Raw genomic sequence first — 16,643 nt, forward strand, 5'->3', positions numbered from 1 at the left:
CTCTGTCAGGCTCCTCCATCCCTTTGGCTCCTCCTCAGTCCTCTGACGCTTCGACTCCACCGCGGCCTTCTGGATCCCCGCCTCAGTCGCCGGAGCCATCTGCTCCGCCTTGGTCCTCCGGATCCTCCCCGTCACCCTGGCTCATCAGCTCTACGTCTCCACCTCGGGCTCCTCCGTCACCTGCTCTGCCGCAGTCGGTTGGCCCCCTGGAGTCGTCAGCCCTTCCTCCTCCATGGCTCCACCCTCCATTGGCTCCACCGTGGATCGCCATTATGGCTGTGGCCTGGTCCCACCATGCACTGCATGCTCAAAGCCCCTCCTGTCATCTCCCTGGCTCCTTCCTCCGTCTGATCTGCCCTGGCTCCACCCTCCTTCATCACCTCCCTGGTCTCTCTCTGCCGGCCTCCTCCCGGGTGTCCATCCTCCTCCTGAGTCTCCTCCCAAGTTCCCACCCATCCCTCCTTCTGTTGTTGTTACGGAGCGGGACGCGCCTTCCGGGAGGAGGGAGTAATATCACGCCCTCCCCATGTGCTCCGTGACACAGTTTCTCCCTCTCATTGATGGTTCATTTGATTCAGGTGTGTCTTGTTGGTTAGTTCTAATTACCCCATGTATTTAAGTCTTAAAGTCTTAAATTTAAGACATGTTGTGAACGTGTGTCATCTTCCCTTCCTGGTGTGGATTTACCCCTATTTGGATTAAATAAAAGACTGTGTTTGCTATTCTACATCTCCATCGTTCCTTCCGGCAGCATATCGTGACAACCCAACCCTATAATTATGTCAAATTTACTTACTTTTTTAAAAATAAATGTTAAAGGTGGGGTAAGTGATGTCTGGTAGCCAATGTTGATATTTCAAATCACCAAAACAAACACATCCCTACCCCAAAAGGGTCTCGCCCCTATTTTGATAGCTCCGCCTCACACATACATATGCAACCCAGGCAACGATTAGGTCTGTGAAACAAAGCAAAACCAATGTTACACCGTGTCTACACCAGACGTGAGCGGCACGACAAAATACTATAGTAACTCATTATAATCAGTGATAATGTCTATGCTCTATCCTCTACATCATGAGTAGACACACCCCTTACTGCTGATTGGCTACAAGTTTGTTTTGGTATTCGGCCCGACTCTTTACTTAAATATGTAATGTGTAAAATTTACTTAAATGTGTTAAAAGTGCAAATTGTTACAAAGATTTTCTTTTTAAGTAAATCCCACAAGTTATGTTTTCCTATAGGATATTTTGATAAGGAATACTTTTGTCCTCTATAAGACAAGAGTCATACAAGTTCCCTTTCATGGGAACTTCGAACTGCGTCCTCTAGGGGTCGCTATGGGGAACGCCTCATCGTGACCCGTGTCTGAAGCATACATTGAAAAAACAACAACAACACGTTGGCCGGCGACAGCCATGATGTCACTACCGGTGCGACTATAGTATAAATAGATGCCGGGAGAACACATCATCCTCTTCCTCGTCTTCATTGACTGTTTTGTTTGAAGCGTGCATTTCTGTGGTAAGAGCGATCTCTATTCATATCATTATAGCAAGTACTAGCAAAGCATTTAGAGGATGTGTGCATCCGTGTTGTAGTTGTTTAACATCTGATGACACACACGATCTAGGCGTTATTTGTTTGGGCGAAGAGCATGCACGCGATGTCTCCGAGGGGACAATCGGCGTGCACTGCAAGCATTTTTCCAATGAAAAAGCTCCACTCTCGTTGTCTCTCTTTTCTAGGAAAGAGGGGCAGCCATCTGCTTCCCGCGATTCAGGACCCGCCGCTGCTGAGGCATGGAGGAGAATGAGTTCGTAGGGATCGCAGGTGGATCTGGCCGATGAGTTTGAAGAGGGGTTTTCCCTCTCGCGATCGTCCAGCCCAGCAAAAGCAGGAAATGTCTGAGGAGGGCAAAGAAGCTGAGGATGAGCCTGCCCAATCCTCCTGCCCTGTGTATGATGAGCTTTTTGAAAGTTAAGGATCGCGCCACGGCGAGGCTTTACTTGCCGTGAAGCGTGCAAAGAAAGTGACGTCGTGAGGTCATCTCGATGAATGTTATTTTTCTGGCCATAACCCTCCAGCTCAGGTGAGCCTTCCTTTCTTCCTGTTTTCCATACAGATATTGAGAAGGAATGGAAGAGGCCGTTTTTCCTCACGCATCCATCGATTCCAGCATATGAGTTATGCCAACATCCAGGCGATGCGCGAAAGCGGTTATGAGAAGATGTCCCTATAGAGAGACGCTGGCCAGCTATCTCTCTATGGGTGAGACGTCCTCTCTTAAGACTCCCTCCTTGACATCTCGCTCGAATGCTAGGGCATACGCAGCAGCAGCAGGTCAGGCTGTCGCTTCATTGCAGACGATGGTGATGCTCCAAGCATATCAGGCTGACCTGCTGAAAGACCTGGATAAAGGCGAGGGCCTTTCTCCTGATGAGATAGCTGAGTGCGCCGCACCACGGATCTCGCTCTCCATACTACTAAGCAGGCCATCCCTGCTAGCAGCAGGTCCATGGCGGCTATGGTAGTGACGGAGGGACATCTGGGGGTGAACCTAGCAGATATCGGGAAAAAAGAGAAGGGCTTTCTTCTCGATGCGCCGGTTTCGCCTTCCATATTTTTGATACCTCCGTAGAGACGGTGGTCGAGAAGTTCAGGGAGGCAAAGGCACGCTCAGCGGCCTTCACGAAGGTCCAGGTCTGAGCCCGAACAACCCAGGGGTCTTGGCCCATCTCGGTTTGAGTATCAAAGACGGGCACAGAAGGCTAGTGTCGCAGCTCGCTCTCCTCCCCCGCCCCCGGGTAGGGATAGGAAGAATCGCAGGTCATAGGAAGGTAGATAAAAGACCTAAGGGATATGATCCAGACAGGGCATCAGCGCTTTTGTCCGGATCAGAGTGATACCTCAGTATCTACTCATTTCCTTCGGTGGTTGTGTGTACCCTTCTGCTAGTTTCTTTGCAGTGTTTCCCGTGCTGGGTTCAGAAACTGGGTGTTCGACTTGCAGTGTTTATTTCACTCGTCGATATATGTCCAGACGGTACGATAAGCCGGATTTCGACTTCATACTTCCTGGATTATGCGGCCAGGTCACAGGCTTCTGCGGGAGCCGTCTTGATCATTAGGCCACATGGCACGGCACTGCAAATATTTCCTGGACGTCTGGGCTGGGCTTATGCTTTCAGGCTGCCCTGTCTGGTCTACCGTATCTAAATCGCCCTGAGGGTCCTCCCGATCACCAGGATATCCCCTCTTGCTGAGGCATCGAGCGGGAAGTATAGGTGGCATTTGCGAGAACCTTCTTGTGTAATGCTGTACTTCTGATTCTAACAATCACGCTGTAGGTCGAGCTGAGAGCTGGGTTTGGTGCTCCCTCAGCTAAGGTAAATTACTGCTAGCTGTTCCAGCATTGGAAAATGCTGTAGTTCGAGCCCCCTTCTCGACTGAGAACTGGGTGTGTTGCTCCCACAGCTAAGTAAATTTTTGCTAGCTGTTCCAGCTTTGGAACATGCTGCAGGTCGAGCCTCCTCTCATTTGAGAACTTGGGATGTTGCTCCCTCAGCTAAATAACTGCTAGCTGCTCCACCATTGGAACATGCTGTAGGTCAAGCTCCCTCTCGATTGAGAGCTGGATGTTTGCTCCCTCAGCTACAGATTTACTGCTAGCCACTCAAGCATTATAAGCCTTAGATCGAGTTGATGACTTCTCAAACATAGCATTTTGGGATGCACCATTTCCATCTATGGGCTGCTCTTTCAGAGTGCCACGAGAACCCCTTAGAACGGTATTTTTAAAATCCATGTTATGGTAAGTGTGCATGTGAAGTCTTTGTACACTTTCTAAAATCCACACTTTGGTAAGTTTGCACGCTAGTACTCTACGTTCTTTTCTAAAATCCTATATGGTAAGAGCTATGCACAGTAACCTGGTGCTCTTTCTGAGTGGTTTAAAACCCCGGTTCCGCCATGGGCACCACTCCACCTATGTATCCTCTGGATACCTACTTTAACAGGGTGTTGCTACTAGGGGTCTGTTCCTTTAGCATATGCAGAGCATGCGGTAGCCCTTGTGTGACAGGCCAAGACTTAGTATGATTCTAGGCTCTTGGTCGTATTCCCTTAAAGGAATCTATTCCTGATTCCAAGCCTTAAGCTCTACCCCGGGCCCAGGAGTTCTGGCCCTAACAGGAAAATTTTTTGGGGGGTATGTAGCCTAGGCCTTTGGCTGTAGGGAATAATGTCACTGACAGCCGTCTAGCGTCCCAGGGGCAACTCCCATGGCAATATGGTAGAGTTGGTACTTAGTGCTCGCCATGGTTTCTGGCATGCACTCCCATCAGCATGGTGAGGTGGGTATACCGTTCCCCTTAGCGACCCCTAGAGGAAGCAGTTTGAAGTTCCCATGAAAGGGAAAGTCTCAGGTTACGTATGTAACCCTGGTTCCCTTAGTAGGGAATGAGACACTGCGTCCTCTAGGTTTCTTGCCGTGCTTCGGACACATGCTTCAGACGAAGAAGTGGATGATGTGTTCTCCCGGCGCCTATTTATACTATAGTCGCACCGGTAGTGACGTCATGGCTGTCGCCGGCCAACGTGTTGTTGGTGTTTTTTCAATGTATGCTTCAGACACGGGTCACGACGAGGCGTTCCGCATAGCGAACCCTAGAGGACGCAGTGTCTCATTCCCTACTCATGGAACCATGGTTGCATACGTAACCTGATACGTTTTGAGTGATATGTGGGTAGATAGGTTGCAATTCTGTTTAATCAAATGATCTGTTAAAAGTGTGACTTGATTGGACTGTCCAATTTAAATTAATGAATATGTAATTTACACTACAATATTATAGATAAATACTTACAAAACCATGCAACTTATTTTTCAACAATGCAAGCATTGCTTGGAAGCTGTTTTTAAAACCACTTGCAAGTGTCTCTTTAGTCTAAATGGGCATGACACTTCTGCTACAATGCTCTCTTTTTTAAGCCACATTTTTTTCTTGTGTCCACCTGGTTTGGTTTGGACATGGCTGCTGGTGGTTCATTACGCTTCATCTGAGGAGTTCAGTGCGGGGTCAAAGGTCACGGAAGGTAAGGTTAGGTGCATAGGCTGTGTAATCCATTGACTGTCAGTGCAGCAGATCGGACCATATGCTGCCTCTACCATAAGTCATGTACCCATCTGCTGCACCAAAAGTTCCCAAAATTCCCAGTAAATGGAACTCAGCTTGTATTTCACAATTCTCAGATTACTTGTCTTTTGATATGTATATAGATTCTTAAATTTGTCCTGCTATATTTTCATGCTGGTTAAGACTGGTTTGCAGGTTAGTGCTGGTATGTCAGTGTTTTGGCTTGTAGCCAGTATTGCAATTTTAACCTGTATGTGAATGCTACTTCATGGATGTTTATTTAAGCAGTATTGTAAGATTTCTTTGCCCAAGGCCATGGCTTATTCACAATCATAGTTTGTCAACTGGAATATGCTTGGCAGCCAAAACACTCCATCATACCTTGGCCAAGTTTTCACATAACTAAAGCTGTACATTACTGTGCCAGCGATAGGAATCCACATGAATCACAATCCATGAAATCACAGCCAAATAATATTTTAGCCCATCTGTCTGAGTGTTAGTCTGCCGTATGACACTTCTGAAGCATGACATCTGCTTTGAAACGCAAGCTCATGAAAGCGCATTAGTCACAAAAGGCAAAGATAAACCAAATAATGTGCTCCCTTAACATCTCACAAATTACTGAATTTTGGTTTGCTTGTTATCTTATTATTTCCACTTACATCAGAAAAACAAGCTGCCGATCATGTGGTGATTGTAAATCTACTTTCTGCTGAGTTACTGACATTAACCAAATTTAGTCTACTGTAGATTATCTGGTAGATCACTGTGGCCATGAGTAAATGACTCTGTAAACAACAGGATGTCCTGATCTTGGCTTGTTAGATGCATAATTAGGATGAGATGTCCGCTCATGAACCCCTTAGTTGCTGTGGTTCAGATTTTAAAAAAATTGCTGTGGTTCAGATTTTTTAAAAATCTTAGATAATGAGTGATATCATATTTGTAATGCTGACACCTTGAGCATTTGCGGCAATACTTTATATATACAGAACTACTATATATAGAAATTAATGAAAAGTTCATGTTTGATATAAAATAAATGATCATAAAATAACTATTATTAATAGTATTATATTATTATTATTATTATATATTATTAATATTATTATTATTATTAGTAGTAGTAGTAGTATTAGTATTATTATTATATGTGATGTGTTGGTCTAGTGGCATGACATGCTTTTGAATGATTATTTGAATGTACAAAAACTCCATAATTTTGGATAGTAGTGAAAAAAAGGCTATACCAGGGGCCAGTTCAATAATAATATGTCAGTAATTAAGCAGATATGGGGCCCTATTTTAACGATCTAAGCGCATGGTCTAAAGCGCACAGGCAGGTCCACTCAGGGCATGTCCGAATCCACTTTTGCAAGTTTAACGATGGGAAAATGGTCGGCGCGCCTGGACGCATGGTCTAAACGGGTTGTCCCTATTCTCTTAATGAGTAATGGGTGTTTTTTGGGCGTAACGTGCAATCAACCAATCAGAGTCTCCCATCCCCTTTAAAAGCCAGTTGCGTTCGCGCCATGGCGGGTTCGCTATTTACATGGCAGAATGTAATTTTTCATTTTTAAAAATGTTTGTGTGCTGCTGCGCGTCCCTGTGTGTGTAATAAGTAAAGTGTACGCACGTTGTGCACCCGCCTATAGGTGCACATTACTAATGAGCACACCCATGGGCACACCCACCCAACGTGGCACAGGACGGGAAAATGAGAACTGCATCGGGCTGAAACTAGCAAAAACACTTGCGCCGCATTGCGCCGGGTGTATGATATGGCCCATGTTGTTTTATTGATTGAACTGTAAGATTAAGGAGAAAGAATATTTGAAAAAAGTACAAGTGCTATATGGAGACAAAAACTAGAACAACTGAAAGTAGAATAGATTGATCAAAAATTTAAACCAGAGTTATAGTCTTCTGGATTGTTCTGGTCAAATTTAACTCCTAATATAAAACAAGCATGCGTCTTCGGAATTTTCCAAGGATTACACTAGAGCCCGAAATATTCCTTTTTGTTAACGCTGCAGTAATTTTTTTTTTTAATTATTAGTCATGCTGAAGTATGCCAGTGGTTTCCTGACTAGACTTTAATGTAGTATTTTTGAACATTTCACGAAACAGTGCAGTTCCCTGTACGCTAAAGGAATCCTCTTTTAAAACCCATGTCAGCTCACGCTTGAGTTTGTTTATTCAGCACTGACTTTAAATTGACTGTAAATTACGATCTACGGATTAGAGGATCTGTTCAGAGTCATTAAGAAATACAAAATCATATTTATCATGATTTGGCTCAAGGTGAGGAATAAAGCTGGAAAGATTTACCAGGCTGTCTAGTTTCGACTTTCCATCACCAAATCTCTTCATTAAACATCAATTATCTGAAATGAACCATGCCTGCTGAAGACTCGAAGGCAACTGAAGCAGCTGAAAGTGTTGACGAGAATCTATATGAGGGCAGATTCACACATTTCCAGTGAGGGAGATTGATGACAACTGTTTAAATTATTACCAGAGGGCCCAGCATGAGAGAAAAACGGAGACAGGATCCAAAAACGACCCATGGTAATGTGAGTTACATAAAAGGAGACTAAGTCAATTGAGCTGAAGAAAAGTAAACATTACTGTGGCTACTTTATTGTTTGCTCTTATGTTGAAATCTTGATCTCTTTCTCTTCTTACTGGCTTCCACACACTCACATTCACACACACACACACACTTATACACATTTGTCTCTGCATGTCTATCAACTAAAGCAAACCATCTGTAATCTCTTCTCTTCATGCATGACTAATTAAAAAAATATGAGCCATTATTTGGAGGCAGTGGGTTCATTGCCCAAAATGCACACATTTCTAGTTAGTGAGGGGTAATGCCAGTGTGGCGCATGTGTTGTTTTGTTTTTCTACACACGTATGACAGCAGTATCACAAGAGTGAACAGAATATCAAAATGGCTGTGGTTTGGCACATTATTATTCAGACCAACAACACAATTGTGAATGTGATATTGCTTTTATACAACTAGATATCAGTCGATTAGAGAATGGGAACTGTTGTATAATTTTATTTATAAATTATTTTACCACTGCATTATTTGAGCCTAAGCCTTCAGAAATATTTGTTTAGAATAACATTTTGCTTGAAAGTATTTATCCAATGCTGAGTGCTAAAATGTTGTTGTAGTTGGAATACCCATATTATACTATTTACATTCACCAACTTCTACAGCATAGTTTTTCAAACCTCTAGTGGATAGAGTTGTTTGAGCAACAAAATGCACTTGTTTCCTTTACCCAGAGTTAATTTGGCTTGGTCTTCATTTGATTATGGGACATTTGTGAAGTTCAGTATCCATAAAGCAGCATAGTTATTATAGCTTCAAAGAGTCCTGTCACGTTCATTGTAGGAAAACTATGTCGTCCGGCCAGCTGAGAACACTCAAGTCACAGCCGTCTTCTAATATAGCCTCATATAGCCAGGAATGTGAGAAGAAATGAAAAAGAGATGCAAAAAAAGTGTGGCAGGGATGGAACATGCATGTTCATGTTGGAGCTTCTTTTGACTGCCACACACGGAAGAGAAGAAATTGTTGAATAAAGTCATTATTTTTGTTTTCTTTGTGCACAAAAAGTATTCGTGTAGCTTTATAAAAACGAAGGCTATTTTAATGATGTTCTTACTACCTTTCTGGGCCTTAAACATGGTAGTTGCATTGTTGTCTATGCAGAGTCAGAAAGCTCTCGGATTTCACCAAAACTATCTTAATTTGTGTTCTGAAGATGAACAAATGCCTTACGGGTTTGGAACGACATGAGAGTGAGTAATTAATGACAGAATTTTCATTATTGGGTGAACCCTTTAAAAGGCATAGTTTTGTCATTATACCCTCATTTTGTTCCAAAACCATATGAGTTTCTTTCCTAGCAAATTGGTCATAGATGTATCTTAGGTAGATTATGCAGATTATCCAAAACACAAAATAAGTTGGTCTTTTCCACATGATGAAATCAGAAAAGTTATTTCATGACCAAAAAATACATTGTCTTAAGGTGCAGCCACATAGCGAGGCCACATGATCAGTGATTTTGCAAATGAAGTGATGGGCGAAAGATTTCCCCATGCAGATTTCACTACAGGTTCAAGTTTTTCACATGAAAATGCTGTGCTGCAGAAAGCCGCTTAGTTTAAAAGTGTATTTTTGTGAGCTGTGCTTCATATATTGCTACACTATTGACAATAGATGTTTTTTTTTGTCTGTGGTGAATATTCACTAATGTGACCATACGTTTACTTGGGTAAATCACATTAAGACAGAATAGAGTTAATCCATCAATGAAAATTTGCTGAAGGTTTACTCACCCTCAAGGCCATCCAAGATGTAGATGAGTTTGTTTCTTTTTTCGAACAGATTTGGAGAAATTTAGCATGAAGTCACTTGTTCACCAATAGATCCTTTGGTGTGAATGGGTGCTGTCAGAATGAGTGTCCAAACAGCTGATAAAAACATCATAATAATCCACACGACTCCAGTCCAGTAATTAACATCTTTGTTAGAAAACAAATCCATCAATCAGGCATTTTAACTTTAAACTGCATGTCGCTTCTAGCCAAAAAGTCCATCCCCTGTTGTCATCTAACATCAAAATCCACCAACATATGTGTGTAGAACTCTTTTGGACTGTAAACTGTGCATATTTCTTTCCTGTTTCAAACGTGTTTATCACTGGAGAAAGCAAAATTATGGACAGAGGATTCTATTTTAGCCGAAAGCAACAGTTTGAAGTTAAAAATGTCTTCATGGATTTGTTTATTACAAAAAAAGGCAGCTTTTTGGTTCAGAATATGATAACTGATAGACCAGAGTATTGCCAAATATTTGTAGATTACTGTGATGATCTGTCCTGATGACAAAACAAACTCATCTACTCATCTGTTTTGGACGGCATGAGGGTGAGTTAATTTTCAGCACTTTAAAATGTTTGGGTGAACTATTCCTTTAAGCCTGTTTTGACACATCATACATTTTTAAGACTAACCGTAAATAGCGGAACTCTTGTTGCACATCAGCTTGTTATTGGATGAGAAATGTGAATGCATCACTGTCTCTGCTCCCTTCCTCTGTCATGTGCCCCCAAAACTGTGAGGAAAAACGTCTCAGGTTACATATGTAACCATGGTTCCCTGAGAAGGGAATGAGACACTGCGTCCTCTAAAGGTCGCTTTGGGGAACGCCTTCAGCTTGACCGGTGTCTGAAGCATACATCTAAACATGACAATAACATTGGCTGGCAACAGCCTATGATGTCATTATCTGGCATGATCACAGTATAAAAGGGCGCCGGGAGAACATGTCATCCGCTTCTTTGTCTGAAGCTTGCGTACGAAGCATGGTAAGGGAACTAGAGGACGCAGTGTCTCGTTCCCTTCTCAGGGAACTATGGTTACATACGTAACCTGAGACATTCCCTTCTGAGGGAACTTCAAACTGCATCCTCTAGAGGTCACTTTGGGGTACGGTATACCCACGCCACCATGCTGAGGGGAGTGCATGCCAGAAACCACGGCAAGCAATAAATACCAACTCTACCATAGCCATGGGAGTTGCCCCAAGGACACCTTGACGGCTGTCAGTGACATTATTCCCTTTGGCCAAGGGCCAAAAACAACTAAGTTAAACTATACCCTAAAACAACTTACCTGTTAAAGGCTGGGCTGGGAAGCCCAAGCCTAGGGCAGAGCTCAAGGCTTGCAATCAGAAGAAAGAGATTCCTTTAAGGGGATACGGCCAGGTGTCTAAAAAACCAAACCAGACCCTGGCCTGCCACCCAGGGGGCTACCGCCAGTTCTGAATGAACCTGCTCAAAGAACTGACTCGACAGATCTTTGGTAGCAACACCCTGCTCATAAATGTATCAACAAAGATACATAAGTTGAGTGGAGCCCAATGTGAGAACCGGGGCCTAAACCAACTCAGAGAAAGGGAACGAGGCTGACAGCGCGTAAACCTTACCATACAGGATTTTAGAAAGTGTGCAGAATGCCTAGCATGCACACTTACCACAATGTGGATTTTAGAAAGTGCACAGAAGCTCAGCATGTGCACTTACCATAGCACGGATTTAGAGACACTGTTACTAAGGGGTAGCCGAAGCTGTTACTTAGACAAGCCTAGGAACCCCACATGACTGTGGCATGCTCAGGGAGTGAAAAGTAATTCAGCGGGAGACCGCGTGCTCAGAGCGCATGTGAATTGAAAAGATATCTCATAGAAAAAACTTCCATGTGAGGGGAGTATCGCCAACTCAACCATAGCAGTCACAGAACATACTCCAGAGCATCTGCTCATGCATAACTAGAAGGAGCGTAGCACCCAGCTCTCAGACCGGGAGGGGGACACCAACGCCTGACTGGGAAGCAGTGTGCTCATAGATTACCCTCCAGGGTGAGGGGAGCACTGCTGAGCTCACCAAGAGAGCAGCCTAAGAGGAGCCAGCGGAGCTCACAGAGCGAAGGAATTGACTCTCAAATGAGTGGGACTCAGAAGCTCAGAAGGGAATAGCGTGCTCGCAAGAGACACTCCATGGTGAGGAGAGCACAGCTATTTCACTCAACAAGCAACCAGGTAGGGTAAGGTAGTAAGGTAAAGGTAGTAAGAACCAGGGAGGCAGAAGATGGCACAGCAACCTGGAGAGACTGCTAACCGGAGCTCAAAGGAGCAGAGGCCCACCTCCAAAAATATGAGGGGGACTCAGACGCTCAATCTGGGAGTGGTGCTGATAGGTGACTCTCTAGGGTGAGGGGGGCACGGTGAGCGTGATTTGACCAAGTACGCATGTACTCCGATCGGAGCTCAATGGAGCGGAGGTTTACTGGTTCGACCATAAGGGCAGTGTGACAGGGAGGTCCCGTGGGCCTGACTGGCAATCAAACTGCAGAGTGGAGTTAAGGAGTGTTAAGCCACTCGACGCCTTAGAGAGAGGAGCTCTAGCTCAGATAACGTGCATGATGGTTGAGAGGATGATTTAAATCTCAGGAGATCCCTCAGGGCGAGACATGAGTAGCACGTCCTGGCCGGGGCAGCTTCTCGAAGCAAACACCCATCTAGGACATCAGGGAGCACGTCACGAAGCATTATACTCCGAAAAATGCTCAACCTGAATGGAGGACCCGCGGGTCCTGAGGTTGCAGCGTCATACTGGGGTCCTCATGGCTAAGTAGACTCTCACAGAAGCCCAGCGACTTGGCTGCGTGGTCCAGTAAGCATGAAGCCGAAGATATAGGGCTATCATCCAGCCTGGATCCAGTACCGATGGGTGGGACCATCACCACAATCGGTCAACAGCAAAAGGTTCTGACTTTAGCAGGGGATGTGCTCGCAGAGGTCCTAACCCTAAAACAAAGTCAGAAAAACAGAGACAGGTCCAAGTAGCGCTACGGAGAAAGCTAGTTTGTGAATCCACATAAAATTAGCAGTAGAGTAGATGAAATGGATCAAACTCACCAACCACGGCTCCCGCGCATGACTCAAGCTCATGGATATAATCTGAAGGCGAAGTCTGAAGAGCGCTTGGGTCCGGAACCTAGTAGGTAGTTCTTTGAGACATAGAAACGAACAAAAACAGCATAGGTCCAGCATGAGAGACTGCAATGCAAGTGCAGGAGGGGAATCAAGCCTGAGTGCAGTATAATGTGGTTATCTGATAAGGACATGATATAAATCATCTGTCCAACAACTGCAGACAGATATCCACATTATACACTTCCTATGTAAACAGAAGGAAATTACAGATAGGGAAAACCCCACTGGGGCTAAACATGCTCCGCCCACAAGCTAGATTACCTCTGAAATCAAGCGAGAATGGAAACTGCTGCCATGAATGCATCACTATTCCTGTGAGCGGCGAACGCACTCATGCAAACGCTATCTACAAACTTGGGTAAATGGTGAAGTACTCACCTCCCCCTCAGTAGTTCCACGAATGCATCTCGATGAGCACAAGCCGTCTCCTCGTGAGACGAGTGCATTCAATTCATGATTATTCCCCACAAGAAATAAGCAATGAATGCAGAGTGCATCCAACTCCCTCGGGAGCTGAATGCTCTTGCTCTTCACCACACACACACAACACGCGTGCCGCGTGAAACTGTGGGTATCAGAGCAAAGCCTCTGGCGAGAGAACATGCACTCCTGGTCGTGCTTAGCTTAATGCTAACATAAACAAATGGTCAGTGAAGATGAAGAAGAGGATGATGTGTTCTCCCGGCGCCCTTTTATAGAGGGATCGTGCCAGGTAATGACGTCATAGGCTGTCACCGGCCAATGTTATTGTTGTGTTTAGATGTATGCATCAGACACTGGTCACGCTGAAGGCATTTCCCAAAGCGACCTCTAGAGGACGCATTTCGAAGTTCCCTCAGAAAGGAAATGATCTGTAAATCAAATCATCTAAACTCAGCTAATGGCTTACTTTGGGAATGCTTAAAAGCATTGCAAATGCATTTGGATGGGAGACCTGTGGAGGACAGTGCTTAATGCGATTCACACCTGAATACCGTAGAACAGTGGTTCTCAAACCTGTCCTGGAGTACCCCCAGCCCTGCACATTTTGTACGTCTCCCTCATCTATCACACCTGATTAAACTCATCAGCTCATTAGTGGAGACTGCAAGACCTGAAGTGGGTGTGTCAGATATAGGGAGACATACAAAATGTGTAGAGCTGGGGGTACTTCATGGAGAGGTTTGAGAACCACTGCCGTAGAAGGTAAAGTATTTCTGGTGTACATAGTCGAGTTTCCCAAGACAGACAGCTCAAATATGGATTCAGCAATATAATTATATTGTTAATACTTAATCATGTTTCTCAGATCTATCATAATGCATAAACATTAGAATTTTCCCTCCCATAGTTGCTAACATACTACGTATCCTGTAACCTTACATGACTTTCTCACACACATACAAAACAGTGTGTATGTTTTTTGAGTGAACACCATATCTGGCTCATCTCTTGCTGGCTGATGGCCTGTGAATACCGCTGCTGTTACCGCTAAACATTTGTTGGCTATTTTCTGGACACGCATGTGGCACTGCTACACATGCATACACATAAATCATCTTACACATGCTCACTAGCATTCACCTTTTAACTCCCATTATGGGCAAATATTCAGAATCTCAGGCTTGTCGAAATCCATTGAATCCATGTTGAAGAGAGTCTATCTCAGCCATCTCCCTAAGGACCTCTTGGATTCCAGACAGTTTCTGAGGAGAGCCAGAAGTCCCCCATCCCTACTCTCTGAATATATCTCCATAACAGCTGTGTACACTAATGCCTCTGATACACGTAAGACCACTTAGCTCATGGAAAAATCAGGAAAGGATTGGGGGACTGCCAAAGCAGCCAGTTATAAATTATGCTACCTTCTGAGAATGTAGGGAGATTTTGAAAGTCAGCAAATCTAATATCGAGCAACTGTTCAAAATTATAGGGAGAGCTGAAAGTTTACTGCTTATTTCATTGAAAAAAATTGACCTTGTTGATGTGATTACATATCCAAATGTCAGTTAAAAATTGTAATAAATGAAAATCAATCTATCTTTCTATCTCTGCGTGTGTCAATGATGACATTTTCAAGTTAAAGTATTTCCATTTCAAATATAAAAATAAAAGCAATCAGTACACTGTGATAATAATAAAAAATGTTTCTTACTCACTAAATCAGCATATTAAAATGATTTCTGTAGGATCATGTGACACCGAAAACTGAAGAAATGGCTGCTGAAGATTCAGCTTTGCCATCACTAATAATCATCAGTAAATTTATTTAAAATTCTAATAAGATTTCACAATATTACTGTGTAATGCAGCCGTCTTTCCAGAACATAAAAAACTATTACTGGCCCCAAACTTTTGAACAGTGCCTATATACAGGTGCATCTCAATAAATTAGAATGTCGTGGAAAAGTTCATTTATTTCAGTAATTCAACTCAAATTGTGAAACTTGTGTATTAAATAAATTCAATGCGTAGGCTATTGCTACAAATATACCCGTGTGACTTATGACCAGGGTCACAAATGCAAAAAAAAAATACATTGGCTTTCTCCACAGCTTAAATACACAGTGTGCAAAAATGCACACACTCACATCTGCTCAGTTCTATTTCTGATTGTTTTGAGCCTGTGCTGGTTTATAAATAGCTGATAATAACAGTTCTATTATTCTATAGCTTCCATTTTGTCTTACTTTGGATTTACTGTTGTGACCTGTCTGCACACAAATATATTCAAGTCTTCAAGCATTCTGTTCATTTATCCTACAGCCCTTAAGAACTGAAATTAATCCAAAATAGAGAGCCTGGCTGAACTAAAATAGCAATAAAGGTGTCACACTCACTCACATAAAAATACAAACTTCTAAATTCTCAGTGGTGATCTTATTTTCTGTTTCTGTTAAAGGCAAAGCATTGTGGGAGTAGAAGGATCCATTGAACTTCAGACAGAGCTAGGGTGGCGTCTCTTATATGTTCCCTTATATTTGCAATGGCACCATGCTAAATATAATGTCCACAAAATATAATTTCAGTTCGGGCCATTTCCACTGTCCTTTTCTGTGCACCACATTTTTAGCAGTTGGAATTTTTGCTCAAACCATGGGTGAAGTTTTAAGTGTAGGTAGACATTGTCTGGGGCTGACACACACAGAATGTGGAATAGTATATTATTATTATTATTATTATTATTATTATACAGTTAAGAATGAAATTGTTTTATCTTGTGAGAAAAGAATTACCAGGCTGGAAAAAAAAGAATAGGAGGGGCAGACATTAAGATGAGAGACAGAGATTTGAAAAGAGTGATGAATCTGATGAGTCAGTTTGAAATCACACACATCTCTCACACTCATTCTCTCTGGCATGTCTGAATGCAGTCGCTAAATTTGCAGTCGAGTGAGGAATAAAGGCTAGATAGAGATTCCACAAGTAAAGGCAGTTTCCCTGGTAATACTACATACGTTTTTCTTTGTGAGTCAGACACACACCACACTGTTTTACAGATCCAGACAAGAAAGACTGTGGAGACTATGGTCAGCATATTCCATACTTTTTTGTATCAGTATGTAGCATGCATAATGTACACTATATATATTTCAATGTTTCAGGTTCCTCAGCTCTTGTGGTCTTATGGGATAGCATAGTGTGCACTGATGTACAATTCAAAATCTTAGATTCAGTCATTGTTATTTATTTATTTATTTTACATATTATATAGGGAGGTCTGTGTGTTACAATGCAGGGAGTGGGATGAACAGGGATGCAAACTTGTAATCTTTCAGCGAAATTCGCCATTTTGAATCCAAAATAGGTCATGTACGTCCAATGAGTTTTTAAAATTTGATCAAACAATGTGTTTTTGGCAGCAATGATTATTGTAACCAATCCCAGGCATGCATGGCTAATCAGAGGTGTTTACTATAAATTAGTCCGAAT

At 43.1% G+C, this 16,643-nt stretch overlaps 1 protein-coding gene and 1 long non-coding RNA gene across 2 annotated transcripts in view; both read left to right on the forward strand.

The window, feature by feature from the left end:
- The window catches only part of LOC107562932 (rho GTPase-activating protein 7-like), a 141,430-nt gene that overhangs the window by 82,064 nt on the left and 42,723 nt on the right, over window positions 1–16,643 (forward strand). The gene's annotated exons all lie outside the window — the stretch shown is intronic.
- LOC107562933 (uncharacterized) lies at window positions 4,669–12,718 on the forward strand. The gene is made up of 3 exons (XR_001606054.1): window positions 4,669–4,739; window positions 10,009–10,014; window positions 12,708–12,718. It is a non-coding gene; the product is annotated as an uncharacterized lncRNA (long non-coding RNA).

Source organism: Sinocyclocheilus grahami, unplaced genomic scaffold (assembly GCF_001515645.1).
Source record: "Sinocyclocheilus grahami isolate Dianchi unplaced genomic scaffold, SAMN03320097.WGS_v1.1 scaffold848.1, whole genome shotgun sequence".
In the NCBI taxonomy this organism is placed as follows: domain Eukaryota; kingdom Metazoa; phylum Chordata; class Actinopteri; order Cypriniformes; family Cyprinidae; genus Sinocyclocheilus; species Sinocyclocheilus grahami.